Source organism: Prionailurus bengalensis, chromosome C1, assembly GCF_016509475.1.
Source record: "Prionailurus bengalensis isolate Pbe53 chromosome C1, Fcat_Pben_1.1_paternal_pri, whole genome shotgun sequence".
NCBI classification, from domain to species: domain Eukaryota; kingdom Metazoa; phylum Chordata; class Mammalia; order Carnivora; family Felidae; genus Prionailurus; species Prionailurus bengalensis.
This window is the reverse complement of record NC_057345.1, coordinates 202,045,283-202,059,933: the sequence shown is the minus strand read 5'-3', so window position 1 is coordinate 202,059,933 and position 14,651 is coordinate 202,045,283. Positions and strand designations below refer to the sequence as shown.

At 48.4% G+C, this 14,651-nt stretch overlaps 1 long non-coding RNA gene across 1 annotated transcript; it reads right to left on the bottom strand.

The window, feature by feature from the left end:
- Positions 1 to 8,885: 8,885 nt before the first annotated feature.
- On the bottom strand, positions 8,886 to 10,769 carry LOC122481748. Its single transcript, XR_006296931.1, has 2 exons — positions 10,423 to 10,769; positions 8,886 to 9,201 (listed from the first exon to the last, which is right to left on the bottom strand). It is a non-coding gene; the product is annotated as an uncharacterized LOC122481748 (long non-coding RNA).
- Positions 10,770 to 14,651: the final 3,882 nt, after the last annotated feature.

The window sequence follows — 14,651 nt, the reverse complement described above, 5'->3', positions numbered from 1 at the left end:
CCCTCGAGGCTTCCCTCAACACTCCTCCTCCGTCCCGGGTTTTCCCTTTGGATTCTTGCTTTCCCGCATGGGCACACACATCACGTACTCCCTTACGCTTCCACAGGACTGGGGGCTCGCTGCATAATTGGTGGGGCCCACGGCAAAATCGAAAAAGTGGGTCCCAGCAGAGGGTGGGAACGCGATTGCGAGTTTGGTGCAGGGCACCTGCCTGGGTCCCTGCATGGGGGATGCGTGGGAGGTCCGTGTTCAAGTGTGCATTGAATCAGCCGTGGAGCTGCAAACCCGGGAGGCCGCCATACCTCACCCCGCATGACACACTGTGGGGCACACGCTGACCCTAACCCTCCCTGCACCTGAACCCAGGCCAGGGCAGGTTAGCAGTGGAACATGGCCCACCATGGCGCCAGGCAAAGGGCGGCCGCCGTGGTGGAGGGGGTGGGGGAGGAGAGAGGAGGCCATCCGGGGCCTGGGAAACAGGATTCAGACTGCAGGCTGTGGCCACCCCAGCCCAGAGAGGCAATGGGGAGTGGACCCAATGTGAACAGAGGCTCCAGGCCTCCTGCACATGCTCCTTGGTCCCACTGGACTTGACTTACACGACCAAAGATGGAAGTGTTAGGAAGCTCCAGATGGCAACAACTGAACATCAAACCGAGTGTGGACCCTCCTGCATGGGTCACGTGCCCATGAAGTGTCCTGACAGCCTGGGACAGTTTTCAAAGCACGTTCACATCCTTGCCTTTGTTCTGACCTCTAGGTAGCCCTTTGACTCAAACCGATTGGGTGTCTTAAGCCTTATTTTACAGGCAAAGACAAGACTCCACCAGGCATAGCTTACATACGTGAGTTCTGGAGTCAGACAGCTCAAATATGGGCTGGGCCTCAGAAGGGTGAAGGTTCTTCTTCAGGGTTGTTATGGGATCACAACAAATAATGTATGGAACACGTTCCCTGGTGCCAGATGCAGTCAGAATGCTCCATAAATGGAGATGTTAGTGTGCCCAGCGGATGTATCTGGCTTTTCCCAAAATTCTGTTCATGACCACTGTCACCAGTTTTCAGTTTTTACATCTTATCTGTACCATTATTGGCTTAATATTTTTTAAATTTAAATCTATCTACTTCTTTTACACTTCCAGTGTTATTTAATTTAATTTTATTTCAAGTGGTTTTTTAAGTTTAGTTTTGAGAGAGACAGCGCAAGTGGGGCAGGAGCGGAGAGAGAGGGGGACAGAGGATCTGAAGGGGGCTCTGTGCTGACAGCAGATGTGGGGCTTGAATTCACGAACCGTGAGATCACGACCTGAGCCGAAGTCGGACACTCAACTGACTGAGCCACCCAGACGCCCCTCCCATTTTGTTTTATAGGGTAACTTCATTTTACTGTCGAAAATGAAAGACCAGCATCACTCCTCTTAAATAGAAAGGTAAAGTAAATTCGTGGAAAACAACAATGGTATGAAAGTCTGGCCAGATACTTTTGCTTGCTGAACACTCTGAGCTTGTACCTATTCTTTGTCAAAGAGGGAAATTAGCAAGGATTAAAGACTCAGCCTCGCCCTGAGATTTCTCTTTGACTTCATCTGCAGGAAATCATTTTGTCACTATCCCATTCAATGTTACCCTGTGTCCAGCTGGTGCCTGTACCATGACCACGAACTCTTGTGCGTTTCTTCGCCTGCGGCGCTTTGGGAGAGCCTAGACACGAGGTTAGGACGCAGTGGAGCTAAGTTTCACAAAACGTGTAGCATGACTGCAAAAAACTAGAAACCCACACAAAGCAGCTCCAAATGGTTTTCAAGGACACATGGACTGAAAGAATTCACATTGGCTCCTTAATAGTGATCACCTGTGAGGAAGGGAAGAGGAAAGCGTTGTTGGCAAAGGGACTTGCACCAGAATCCCAACATTTTAATTGTCTTACCAAAAAATGCTTGAAATAGGGAAATACTTTTACAGTTGTTAATTCTGCATCATGAGGGTGTGATTATGTAGCGTTCTTCAGACTTTTACGTGTTTTTGAGTTTTCTTAAATGTAAAAGACAATAAAAGGGAAAAGGAAGAAAAGAAGCTCAATCAGGCAAAATGCTCCCAGATACGGATGCAGGGAAGGATCAAAATGCTTTGGTAAATCAGGGACTGTATCAGTTTGCTACAGCTGCTGTAATAAATACCATTGACTGCGTGGCTTAACCAATAGAAATTTATTGTCTCACAGTTGTGGAGGCTGGAAGTCCAAGATCAAGGTGCCAAAAGGTCTGGTTTCCTCTGAGGCCACGCTCCTTGGTTTGCAGGTCGCCGCTGCCTCCCTGTGTCCCCGCACGGTCTTCCCTCTGTGTGTGCCTGTGTCTTAATTTCCTCTGATAAGGACACCAGTCAGACTGGATTCGAGCCCACCCAAATGATCTCATTTTCCCATAACTACTTCTCCAAAGACCCTATCTTTAAATGTAGTCATACCCTGAAGTATTGGGGGTTAGCACTTCAACATATGAATTTGCGGGGCACAGTTCAGCCCATACCTCTTTAATTAATGACCCCCGCTGACCTACTTCATTATACAGGAGTTTCTTGTCACCTCCCTTTACTGATTCTATCGACCTTCCCTCTTCTTCCCAATGTCCTGGACATCCAGGCAGGGTTTCCTGATTGCCCCACTGCTTGCTCCTTTTCGATCCTTCCTGGAATCAATTCCTGCTTCCTCCAGCCAGCCTACAGAGTTCCATCTGTCCTCCTTACCCCAGCTTAGCCCATCTCTCTCTCTCTCTTTTTTTAACGTTTATTTATTGTTTGAGAGAGAGAGAGAGAGAGAGAGAGCGGTGGAGAGGCAGAGAGAGAGGGAGACACAGAATCTGAAGCAGGCTCCAGGGCTCTGAGCTTTCAGCACAGAGCATGACACGGGGCTCGAACCCACGGACCACAAGGTCATGACCTGAGCCGAAGTTGGCTTAACCAACTGCGCCACGTGGGCGCCTCTAGCCCTGCCCATCTCTTTGAGTTCACTCCTGTCTTTGGATTCTCCACTCAGGAGCCCGATGGCACAGCCTCCACCCAGGTTGAATCTCTGCAGCTTCATGAGCCCAAACTACCTGCTCATTGACTGCACATGCGACACATTTCTCCCGCCTCCCATCTGCACACAAAATGCCTACGTCATCTATCTTGTCTCCTTTCTTGAGATGCCTCCAATGGGGCTGTCGGTGGCATTCACCTGCCCTGTCTCCCTGTGGTTCTTACCGTTTTGAGCTCACAGACTGTATCAGTCAGCATCCAGTCAAGGGAGCAGGAACATCTCTAGACACTTAGCCAGATTAGGAACATACTACAGGGAATTGTTCACGTGAGGGACGAGAGAGGAGAAGCCAGGCAGGGCGTGGTGAAGGACAGGAACATGGCGGCCCATGTGAACAAGGGCGACACGCTAGTGACGGTGGAAAGATACCAGGACAGAAAGAACCTGGTCCCGCCATTCCCCGGAGCTGCTCTCTAGCTCTGCACCGTGTGAACCCAGCCTGTTAAGTGGAAAGAAATAACTCCTGTTGCTTGCTTGGAGTCTCTGTTAGAGCTGCCTAGCTCAGACCCAGGAAATGCATCTCTTTTCATGTTGCCTGTTTGAGGGAAATCTGCAGAGACAGGCTCTCTCCCTTCCCCGGGGAGACAGAGCTGGGGCCTTGTTCTTGCCACCTGAAATGCCTTTAAAGGCCTTAAGGGCGCTCGTGATACAAATGCTGCAGCCTGGGTGACCAGCTGTCTCTGTTTGCCCAGGAACAAGAGGCTTCGTGCATGTAGAACTTGCACTGCTTAAATGGGGAGAGCCCCTGGCAAACCAGGATGGGCCTGTCACCCTCCCTTCTTGTGCCTGTAGCGAGCATCTACTTCCTCAGACAGAAAACCACCTGCCAGAGTCTCAACCCCGACCTCTCTTCCTGGGCCCAGGGTCAGACCACAGCCATTCTTGGTGAGTCTGGTTGCCTCCCGGTGCCTCTTTGAACGAGCCCTGGCGAGTTCTTCCGTGACCCCTGCTTCATTCCCGATGAGAATAAACACCATCCCCAGCCTCGACCTGCCGAACAGAATCACCACAGGGTTCCTCCAGCAGCCCTGGCCCTCTGCACCCGAGATATTTTCCAAGATAAATGCAATTTCTCTGGATCTGAGGCGCGTGTCACATTCCCTGCTTCTAGGAATCTGCCTGCCCACAAACGCGGGTCTCTGGTCTCATCCAAGTAGACGACAGGAGACAACGGGGTTCTCCCACCACACAGTCCTTGCTCAATCGCTGTTTTCCTCCTCTCCGAAGGTAGCCTCTTGGTGAGGTTGTGCCCATCAGCACGTTCCTTCTGTCATCCTGCTTTCATCTGGGGCACAGCTTGCTGGATTGGAGCAGTAGATTGAGCTCAGGCCTCTGTGTTTGGAAACATGCCTCTGCCTCTGTTCTCCCTATCATGTCGGGCAAGTGGCCTCACCTTGCAGAGCCTCAGTTTCCCCACCTGTATAATGGAATGGTATGGTAGGCTGAAAAATGGCCCCGGAAACATATCATTATCCTAATACCTGGAATTTATAAATGTTACCTTATTTGGAAAAAAAGAGTCTTTGCAGATGTGATTAAGGACCTTCAAATGGGAGATTATCCTGGATTAGTTGAGTGGGCCCTAAATGCTATGACAGATGCCCTTAAAAGATGGAGGTAGAGGGAAACCACACGGACAAAAGAGGAGGGAGCAGTGTGACCAAGGAGGTGAAGATTAGTGATGCTGCCACAAGCCCAGGCATACTGGCTGCCACCAGAGTCTGGGAGAGACAAGGAGTAGGTTCTCCCTTTGGGCCTCCGAGGGAGCACATCTCTGCTGTTATGGCCTGACCTGTGCCCTCTCAAAACCCATATGCTGAAGTCTTAACCCCCAGTACCTCAGGATACAGCCACATTTAGAAATAAGGCTTGTAAAGAGGTGGTTGAGTTAAAACGAGGCTATTAGGATGGGGCCCCAATAGGACTGCTGTCCATATGAGGTACACATGTGTGCCCAGAGCGAGGACCGCCGAAGACACAGTGAGAAGGCGGCCATCTGCAAGTCAAGAAGAGAGGCCTCAGCAGAAACCAACCTGGCCGGCATATTGTTCTTGAACTTCCAGCTTCCAAACTGTGAGAAAGTACATTGCTGTTGGTTAAGCCACTTAGCATGTGGTACTTTATCATGGCAGGCCCCGGGAATTAATGCGGGTGGTGATACCTAACCCAGGCTCGTTCTAAGATCGAGATGATCACAAGGGTGCCTGCTGGGCTGTGGGTGAGTACTTTCTACATTTTAGTGGTGTCTGAATTCTCCTTTCGTGGAGACTTTTCTACACCCAAGCAGAAGTAAAATAACAACTACAACAATCACAAAAAATGATACACCAGCCATAGTGACTTTTTTCCTTTGGTCTTCTCTACTCCCTGACCACCCTTCCTGTGTGTGTGTGGGTGTGGGTGTGGGTGTGGGTGTGGGTGTGCACATGCACACCTATTTCCCACCTTAATATTCCATCTTCCTTCAGTGAACTGCATCATCTATTGGGGCTCCATGAACAGCATCAATTTCCTGTTTATAGATCTGTCCCATCACCACTTACTAGTCGTGAGGATCGCAAACATTTATGGGATACTCATTTTATATGTAGTCAGGAATTGTGCTTTTTCTAAATTGTGTCATTTAATGCTCTGAGTATCCCTTTGATGTGGGTACTATTATTATTCCAACTCGACAGATAGACAGAGTTTGACCGAGGAAGCAGCACAGCTGGGAGGCAAGCCCAGGTAGCTGGCGCCCAGGCCCACACCCTCACCTCCTCTTAAATCTCCCGAGGGCAGGAATCCACCCTGCCTTAGTCAACCTTTACTCTCTACCATGTGCTTGGCACAGAGTTTGGACTCAACAAAGGCCGGCTGGATGAACAAGTGAATGACATTTTCCACATGCCAAAGAAAAGTCAAGAAGATGTTCTCCAGAACTCTGCTCGGTCCAGCATCTCTTTATCTTGACTCTGCTGCTGTTACTGCTACAGCGGTCCGACCACGGACAGTCCTACACGGCCCACGTCCATCACACGCCTGTCACACTCTCTGCCCTCAGCCTTTTTGACCATGGAGCTGAGACATTGTGAGTGGACGCAGCAGCCCCCTCTGCCCTTTCCATCCACTCCATCCACTCAGCGGTGGCCTTGTCTCCCCCCATGGCCACTACTCATCCGTGTGGATGGGAGAGACTGGAATTCTCAGAAGTCTAGTGAGAGAGGTCTAGATTCCACAAGAATCTGGAAACTGCACAGGGCCATGGTAACGCCACACATGTTTGCTCTTCCAACTTACAGAAGAGAAAACTGAGGTCCAGAGGTATTAAATCCTTGCCCAAAGCCACAGAAGACTGGGTGTCATGTTTGACTTCCACTCAAGCCTCTTTCCAATATACCAAGTCAGTACAAAAGTGACCCAGTCCAGCAGAGAGAAGAAGATTGGGCTCAGAGCCTGGTTTCAATTCTTACCAACCATGTGTGGTTAGGTATGTTATGTAAATTCCCTAAGCTTGGGTCCCTTGGCCCACACAGTGAAGACAAGGCTATTTGCTTGCTGCCATTAGAACTACTGCTGGCCACAGAAGTCACCTGGCCAGACTCCTGCACGCAGATCGCAGACAGAATATTGAACTACATACTTCAGGAACTGACCAGTCCAGACCTTGGCCTGTCTCATTCCACCTTCCAGTCAAGGCCCTTTTGGGGATCAGGCTGCTTTCCTATTAATAACGGGGAAGGGACTCAGAAAACCTTGATTCTCTATCACTGGCAGCTCCATCTGTCTCCAGACCAGGATCAGGAAAAAGGAGGGAAAAATGGTAGCTCGCCTGAATAATCCCATCCCTGAGTAACCTCATAACATCTCTTTGGAGTCAGGAAAATATTTACCTGGCAATGACATTCTAACTTATTCAGTTGTCCCTCCTTCGTAATGAATGCCTAATCACTATGGAAAATAATCTCTTCTAAACTATGTATTTCATAACATAACCCATACCAGAAATGTGTTCCCACGTCTCTTTTCTTCTAAATATTTTAAAACACATTTGAATGTAAACACACACACGCATACACACACACACACACACACACACACAACGATGTTCTATTTTTCTTAAATAGAAATCTGCAATAATGTTTTCATTGAACATAAAAGAGGCCAGCCCTGATGTCATCATTGTAAACTCCTAGAGCAGGGTTTCTCAACAGCCCCGCTATTGACATTTTGGACCAGATAATTCTTTGTTGTGAGGCTGTCCCGTGCGGCATCGGGTATTTAGAAGCATCCCTGGCTTCTACCCAGTAGATGCCAATAGCACCTCTCTTCCATCATGACAATGCAAAATGCTCCAAACACTGACAAACATTCCTTCCCTGGGCGGGGGGAAGGGGGGGAGGTGCAAAATCATCCCCTGTTAAGAACCACTGTCCTAGAGAAAGGAGACGAGGCCCGTAAGACTCTCTTTGCCCTGCCCCACCTGAATTTAAGTTCTCTATAGAAGTGCTTTTGACAACACTGATGAATTAAATGTAAGGGTAGGAGTTGAGTGAGCAGGGAAGAAAATACATCCTTCGAATATACAAAATGCACTAGGCACTATGAAGGAATAGTAATACAATCACAAACTACGCCACGATTGTACATGTCAGCCCCCTATCCTTCTGTCTCTTGGACTGAAGATGGGCCATCAGTTGATGAACATCTCAGAAAGTCTTCATGGTCTTTATCTGTTTCCTTTTGTTGGTCCTTAGGAGGTAGGATGTGTTAGAACAATTATATTCTGAATCTCTTTGAACAGAAATTAGAGATGAAATGGAGAAGAACCAAAAGGAAGCACAAAAAGACCAATAGTGAAGAACCCTGGGCTTAGCAACGATGGGGAAGCAGTGACACACTGTTAGGGGAGAGAACGTTGTTGCCAAAGCCCAGCCAGAGGCCAGACAAAGGCTTAAGTACTGGAGGAAGGGCTGTCTGACGAGAGGACTGCAAGGCAGGGATGGGGCAGGGCAATAAACTCCCCATGTGTCTTTCTCTTTTCCTGCTTTCTAATATCTAATCAGTACCACCATTGGTGAAACCCAAACAGAAGGCCAGGGCAAAGGAGCCCGGATGATGTCGTGCATAGAGGTCAGCCCCCCAAAGTCTTGGAGAAGGGCAGATGATGCATCTAGTGAGTTATAGGGGCAAATGGAGAATCATCAGCCACACAAGATATGTTCAGAGAAGAGTTCGTCAGTCTGAACTCTTTCCAAGAGAGAGTCCAAACACAAAAATTTCTCTGAGTCTCAGTATTCCTGACTGTGAAATGGGCAATGCCTGTGTCATGAAGTGGTAATGAGGATTCTATGATATGCCATACGGAGGGACCAAGCACAGGGCCTGGTACATTCTGGAGGTTCCATGTATGTCAGTTACTTTCACCTTTCCTGCACCTAAATGGCCCTGGACCAGATTACTTTTCCTTGTCTGGTGCTCCAAGTGACCTCTGTGCCTCTTTCCCTTTCTCAGTTCATTCACCCATTCATTTATTCAATAAGTATACATTCACTGAGCATCAGATATGATCACTGCACGTACCAGAGTGGAGAGTGCAGATGTATGTGGCCCTTGCCTCTGTCCTTCTTTCCTCACAGACCCGTCCCCATGTCTTTGATCAGGGCCCCTGGTTCCTCATTCCCGACTCTCATTGCTTTTATTTCTTCAACATGTACCTAGTGTCTACCTCTGACAAAATCGTGAGGACGGCGGTAGGAAGAAAGAGCCCTTGTTTTTACCTGAGGAAGCTACTTAACTTTTCCAGGGATGCTGAGCCCAACGAGCAGAAGGCAGAAAAGTGGTTGGCTTCATTTTGAACATGAGTCCCTGCCAGAATCAGTTACACAACCACGCATGCAAGTGAAAAGGGTCCACCAAGAGAGTCAGAGGTGGAAAGACACGGAGAGGGCCCAGAGGCTTTCTGAAACGTCTGTCATCAGATTGCCACAGGCTTGGAGGCAGGAGGGTGTCCAGAGAGGACCACGTCCAGAGAAACTCTGGACGTGGTCTCATTCTCAGCCTTTCATGTTCTGCTTATTGCCTTGCAATTCTAATCATCTGTGCTTCCAGCCCAAGTGTCACCTTCTAAGGCTCAGGGTTGTGATCTGTAACATGAAGAGGTTGGAGCAGATGAATTCTTAGTTGCCACAGAATAGTCTAGCTCTAATATTTTGAGTCTATAATCACAGGAAGGCTATGGGAGCTTTAGAACTGATTTTATGGTTTTGGATGTTCTGGCAGCTTCAATCATTTCAAGAAGGTTAAAGACTCTGGGATCTGGACAAGTTTCCTTCCAAGCTACCACCCAAACTATTCTTGAAAAGAGCCTACAGAATGATTTTTCTACCAGGGGGCCTCAAGCTGGCCTCCAGATATGCAAACAATGCAAAGGGAGTGTGAATCAGAGGACAAGAGCTAATTGGTGCCTTGGAGTCTGAGCCAAGGACCGGCTTGGGTGTGTGACCCTAAGGGGTGTGACTGATCTTGAAGGTTTAGTCACTTCAGCTATCAAAAGAATTATATCAAACTTGATGCAAAGCTGAATGTGGAGACTATTAATACATAATCACCATAATGATAACTCTTTACTGAGTGCTTACCCTATGTCAGAGGCCATGCTAAGTACTCGATAGGAATCTAACTCCATTTTCGCAACACTCTAAGGTACGAATTATTATTCCCAAGATACAGCTGGCAAAACTGAAGTTTAAAGGCGTAAGTAACTTGCCCTAAATCCCTCGGCTATTAAGTGAAGGATCTGGATCAGATCTGGGATTGAAACCCAGGTCTGTCTGACTCTGAGATCACTGACTAACTACCCGCTACGCTCTCAGAGCTCCAGCGGACTTTGGAAAAACTTTAGTTCATTATGTCTGCTTCTGAGGGACTGCTCGGTAGGATCACAATGTTCCCGATTTAAAGACCTTTGGGATAAACTTTGCAGATTTTCTGTATTCATTACCCCATCTCTGACCACGCTAATGTCTCAGCCAGCGCCCCTCCTCCCCTGTCCCCAGAGGTCTCTGGACCATGTTAATCTGTCTGGTTTACAAACTCTCTGGCTCCACATTCTCTAGCTGTTTCCATCTGCTGTCCTGTCTAAACTGTCTGGGAGGCCGCAGGAAAGGAAGATAGCAAGGTGAGCAGAGGGGCCGAAGCAAGCAGAGGGATATCAGAGTATGTGATACAAAAGCTCTCCATGCCACCTACGGGATCTTTCAAAGTTCAAGTACGCTGCCCTTGGTCACCTTGATCTACAGTTTATGAACTTGAGCTTTGGAGTCAGCTAGAGCTGGGTTCTAGGGGTAGTTTGGAAGTTAAGTTACCTCCTCTCTCCGAGCCTCAGCTCTCTAATGAAGTAGGAAGAAGTCCATGAGAGGTTGTTTTTTCCACTCCTGGAGGTCATGCCTCTGCAGTTTTCAGCACAGCACCTGTCGGTCACGTGGTAAATGCTCCAGACTGGTAGTTGCTATGGGTGGTAAGCTCTCATTGGCTGCCAGCTCAGCTCCTTCTCGAGTATGCCGTGCAGTGCCAAGCGGCTCATGTCCTTTCTGGGAGGTTCAAAGGCTTGCCTGCCTCTGAAACTCCCTTCTGATGCTGTTCCCCTTCCCAGTTTGTGAACAGAAACAGGTCCAGTGAGGCACCTGGCTGGCTCAGTTGGTGAAGCATGTGACTGTTGATCTCAGGATCTCGAGTTCCAGCCTCATGTTTGGTGAAACAAGTCCCATGGCTTTGAGAAGAGGCATGATTGACCAAGCACTGTTATCTAAGCACCAACTGTATACAGAACACTAAACTGGGCACAGAGGAACCATCTTCTTATGGAGTAGAGCATCTAGTTGGAGAAATAAGACCAATACTCATGAAAGAAGTAGGCTTTAAGAATACAAGACTGGGGCGCCTGGGTGGCTCAGTCGGTTAAGCGTCCGACTTCGGCTCAGGTCACGATCTCGCGGTCTGTGAGTTCGAGCCCCGCATCGGGCTCTGTGCCGGCGGCTCAGAGCCTGGAGCCTGCTTCGGATTCTGTGTCTCCCTCTCTGTCTGTCCCTCCCCCGCTCATTCTCTGTCTCTCTCTGTCTCAAAAATAAATAAAACATTAAAAAAAAAAGAATACAAGACTGTGCATAACTCAGTGTTTTGCTGGGACAGCAAATGCTAAAGTTGGTTAAGACTCAACTAATGGCTCATCCAAATCCCTGACAGATCATTATCAGAGGCTCTGGGGACCCCAGGAACCTCATACTTAGTTATAAGTACAAACAGCCTGCAAGAGTCAGAATCATATTGCTGGCACGGGCAGTGGCAATGATTTGTGTGTGGGCTGTTTTTTCCATTTCCAGAGGGCAGAGCTCATGTTTGGGCTGGTAGGGTGTTTCCCACTCAATAAACAAAAAGTGGCCACAACCGGATTGGGGCAAAATGCTGAGGACAAAGAGCACTGAACTAGAGGTCAGGGGACCTGGGTCCTAATTCCATCATGACCATTGACTCCTTGTATGACCTTGAACAAGTCTCTTGCCCTTTTGTTTATGAAATGAAGAAGGCACATCAGATAGAAATTTTTGAATTGTGTTTCTTTTATTTTTTAATTTCTTTTAATGCGTATTTACTTTTGAGAGGGAGAGAGAGAGAGAGACAGGGTGTGAATGGGGGAGGGGCAGCGAGAGAGGGAGACAGAAACCGAAGCAGGCTCCAGGCTCTGAGCTGTCAGCACAGAGCACGATTCGGGGCTCCAACTCACGACCCGTGAGATCATGACCTGAGCCGAAGTCAGACGTTCAGTTGACTAAGCCACCCAGCCACCCCTTGAATTGTGTTTCATGGTACCCTAAGGTTTCTAGAAATTCTGGAGCTTGGAGGAAGCTAGTGGGTCAAGGGGAAAGGTGAGTGGTGGTTTGAGACCATAGGCTATCCCTCTCCTACCTTTCTGTACCTTCAAACAGAGCAACTCCACTTATATCTTTTTACATACGGAGATTCTATGGTAGCTTTCTTGGAAAGTCACCTAACTTGTTTCTCTCCACGATGTTCCTTTTACACAAAGGTCAGCTGAGTCTCAGAGAGGTGAAGTAACTTGGTCAAAGTCATACAGTGAGTGGCAGGAATGGTATTAAAGTTTCCTCTCTTTTTAATTTATTTTTATTTATTTATTTTTAAAGTTAATTTATTATTTTGAGAGAGAGAGAGAGAGAGAGAGAGAGAGAGAGAGAGAGAAATAGTTCACACACACGAGTGGGGGAGGGGCAGAGAGCTAGGCAGAGAGAGAATCCCAGGCAGGCTCCACACTGTCAGCACAGAGCCCAATAAGAGTCTCAAACTCACAAACGATGAGATCATGACCTGAGCCAAAGTCTGACACTCAACTGACTGAGCCACCCAGCTGCCCCTCTTCTCTTTTTTGAATATTTATTTATTTTTGAGAGAGAGTGAGGGAGAGAGAGTGTCAGTTGGGGAGGGGCAGGGGGGGGGGGGACGGAGGATCCGAAGCGAGCTCCATGCTCACAGCAGAGAACCCGATGCAGGGCTGGAATTCATGAACTACAAGATCATGACCTGAGCTGAAGGCGGATGCTTAACCAACTGAGCCGCCCCAGGTGCCCTTAGAGTCCCTTTTGTGATGATGACAATTATTTGGTTGTTCTCCCGCAGATTTGGAACAGGTGTGCCTCCTAAATTCTGAAAGGGGCACGCTGAAAGCAGGGCAAAGGGTAGGGGCTGAGCACCCATGAGCAAATCACATTTCAGCAGCGGCTCTGACAAAGTCCACCTGAAGTCCCAGCAACATCCGATGGAGAAGCTGCCACGAGCCTGGGTCCTTGATGACTCCCCCCCTTGGGTCACCATAGGGGACCCAAGCCAAGGCAAAGAGGCCCACTGGTCCTTCCGAGGCATCTCTAGAGTGATTGTCACCTTCTCCACCCCCTGGCTCCCTAGCCCCTCTCCCCTCCTTTCTTCTGCCTGACATTCAAACCAGGACTCTGCATCTTTGCTGCCCCTCAAAGTCCACGTTCAATCCCAGTCTCTGTCAGTTCTCCTGCGAAGCATCTCTTGAATCCTCATCCTTCCCATCTCCCCTGCGGCCACCCGGTTCAGCCCGCAGCCACCGCCATAGCCGCCTGACGGGTTCCCCGCTCCCCTGTCTCCCTTCCGCTGGAATCCCCAGACCGCAGCCAGACTGAACTTTCTAAGAACAAAATCTAATCAGGTTACCTTCCTACATAAATGCTGTGACGGCCCCCAGGGTCCTCAAAGTCAAGGCTTATTCTGACCAGGGCTTACAGACTCCTGCGGACTCCCGCCTGCCTTTCTAGCAATATTTCTCACTGTTCACCTCTCATTTTTGATTCTCCAGAAAAGCCGAACAACGTGAACTTCTCTGACTATATCTCGCTCTTTCCTTCTCTCAGCTACTCTTACTTATTCCTCTCAAGTCTCGGTTGTTAAGTATCCTCACTGGCATGACTACCCCCTCCATCATATTACACTCCCCAAGCTACATCATAGTTACTCACCTGCATCTCTCACTAGACTCTAAGCTCTGAGAGGGAAGGCGGTTTGTCTGGATCACTGTAGTGTCCCTGGCCGCTGAGTGCAGTGACTTGTCACATAATCATCACTCCGTAAGAATGGGTCGAAAGAACAAGTTCTCCTTAGGCCAGCCGTGTCTTCACGTCACCGGGCCAGTGAAATAAAAGCTCCTGAGTGGGTGATGGGGTGAGCTGAGTGGTACCCCACCTATCTCCTCATTTCCCTGGGCTCAGCCTTTCCTAATCCATTCACATTTCTCGGCAGGTTGTGCAAGATTCCTGAAGGGGCTTTCCTGGGCAAATGCCTAGCCATTTTGCATTTATCAACAACAACCTGGGAGGCTGGAGGCCACAGAGAAGCACCAACTTGTATGTGAAGTCAGGGTTTTCAGGGACATCTCCTCTGCCCAGAGCATACCCTAGTTTGGCCCACGCCAGAATGTTTCCTAGTAGGGTCCATCTAATCTGATCAAACTATAAAGAGGGGAGAGGAAATAAGGTAATGTATGTCATTTTCCATCAGAAAATGTCGACACTGCACACAGAATGGTTAATCCAGAGTGAAATAACAAGCATTTGTTCAAAGCTGATTTAACGTTTTCTTAAGACACCTCACATTGTTGCAAATCTCTCTGTGCTATAAAGAAGAAAGAAAGAAAGAAAGAAAGAAAGAAAGAAAGAAAGAACAGAGGGAAGGAAGGAAGGGAAGAAGGGAGGGAGGAAGGAAGGAAGGAAGGAGGAAGTGAGGGAGGAGGAAGGGAGGGAGGAAGGAAGGGAGGAATGAAAGAAAGAGAGAAGGGGGAAGGAGGGAGGAAGGAAGGTAGAAAGAAAGAGAAAGAAAAAGACAAAAACAAAACAAAACAGCCGTTTGGATTTGGGAACAAAGAGTCCCAGGACAGTTTCATTTCCACACCACCGTCACTGCAAAACAAGCCTTTGGAAAATGCTCTTTCGTTAACAAGCCTATTTACATGTCTTCTTGGGTCCTTGCAACAGTGCGAGAACTTCTTGCATCTTTTGACACCAAG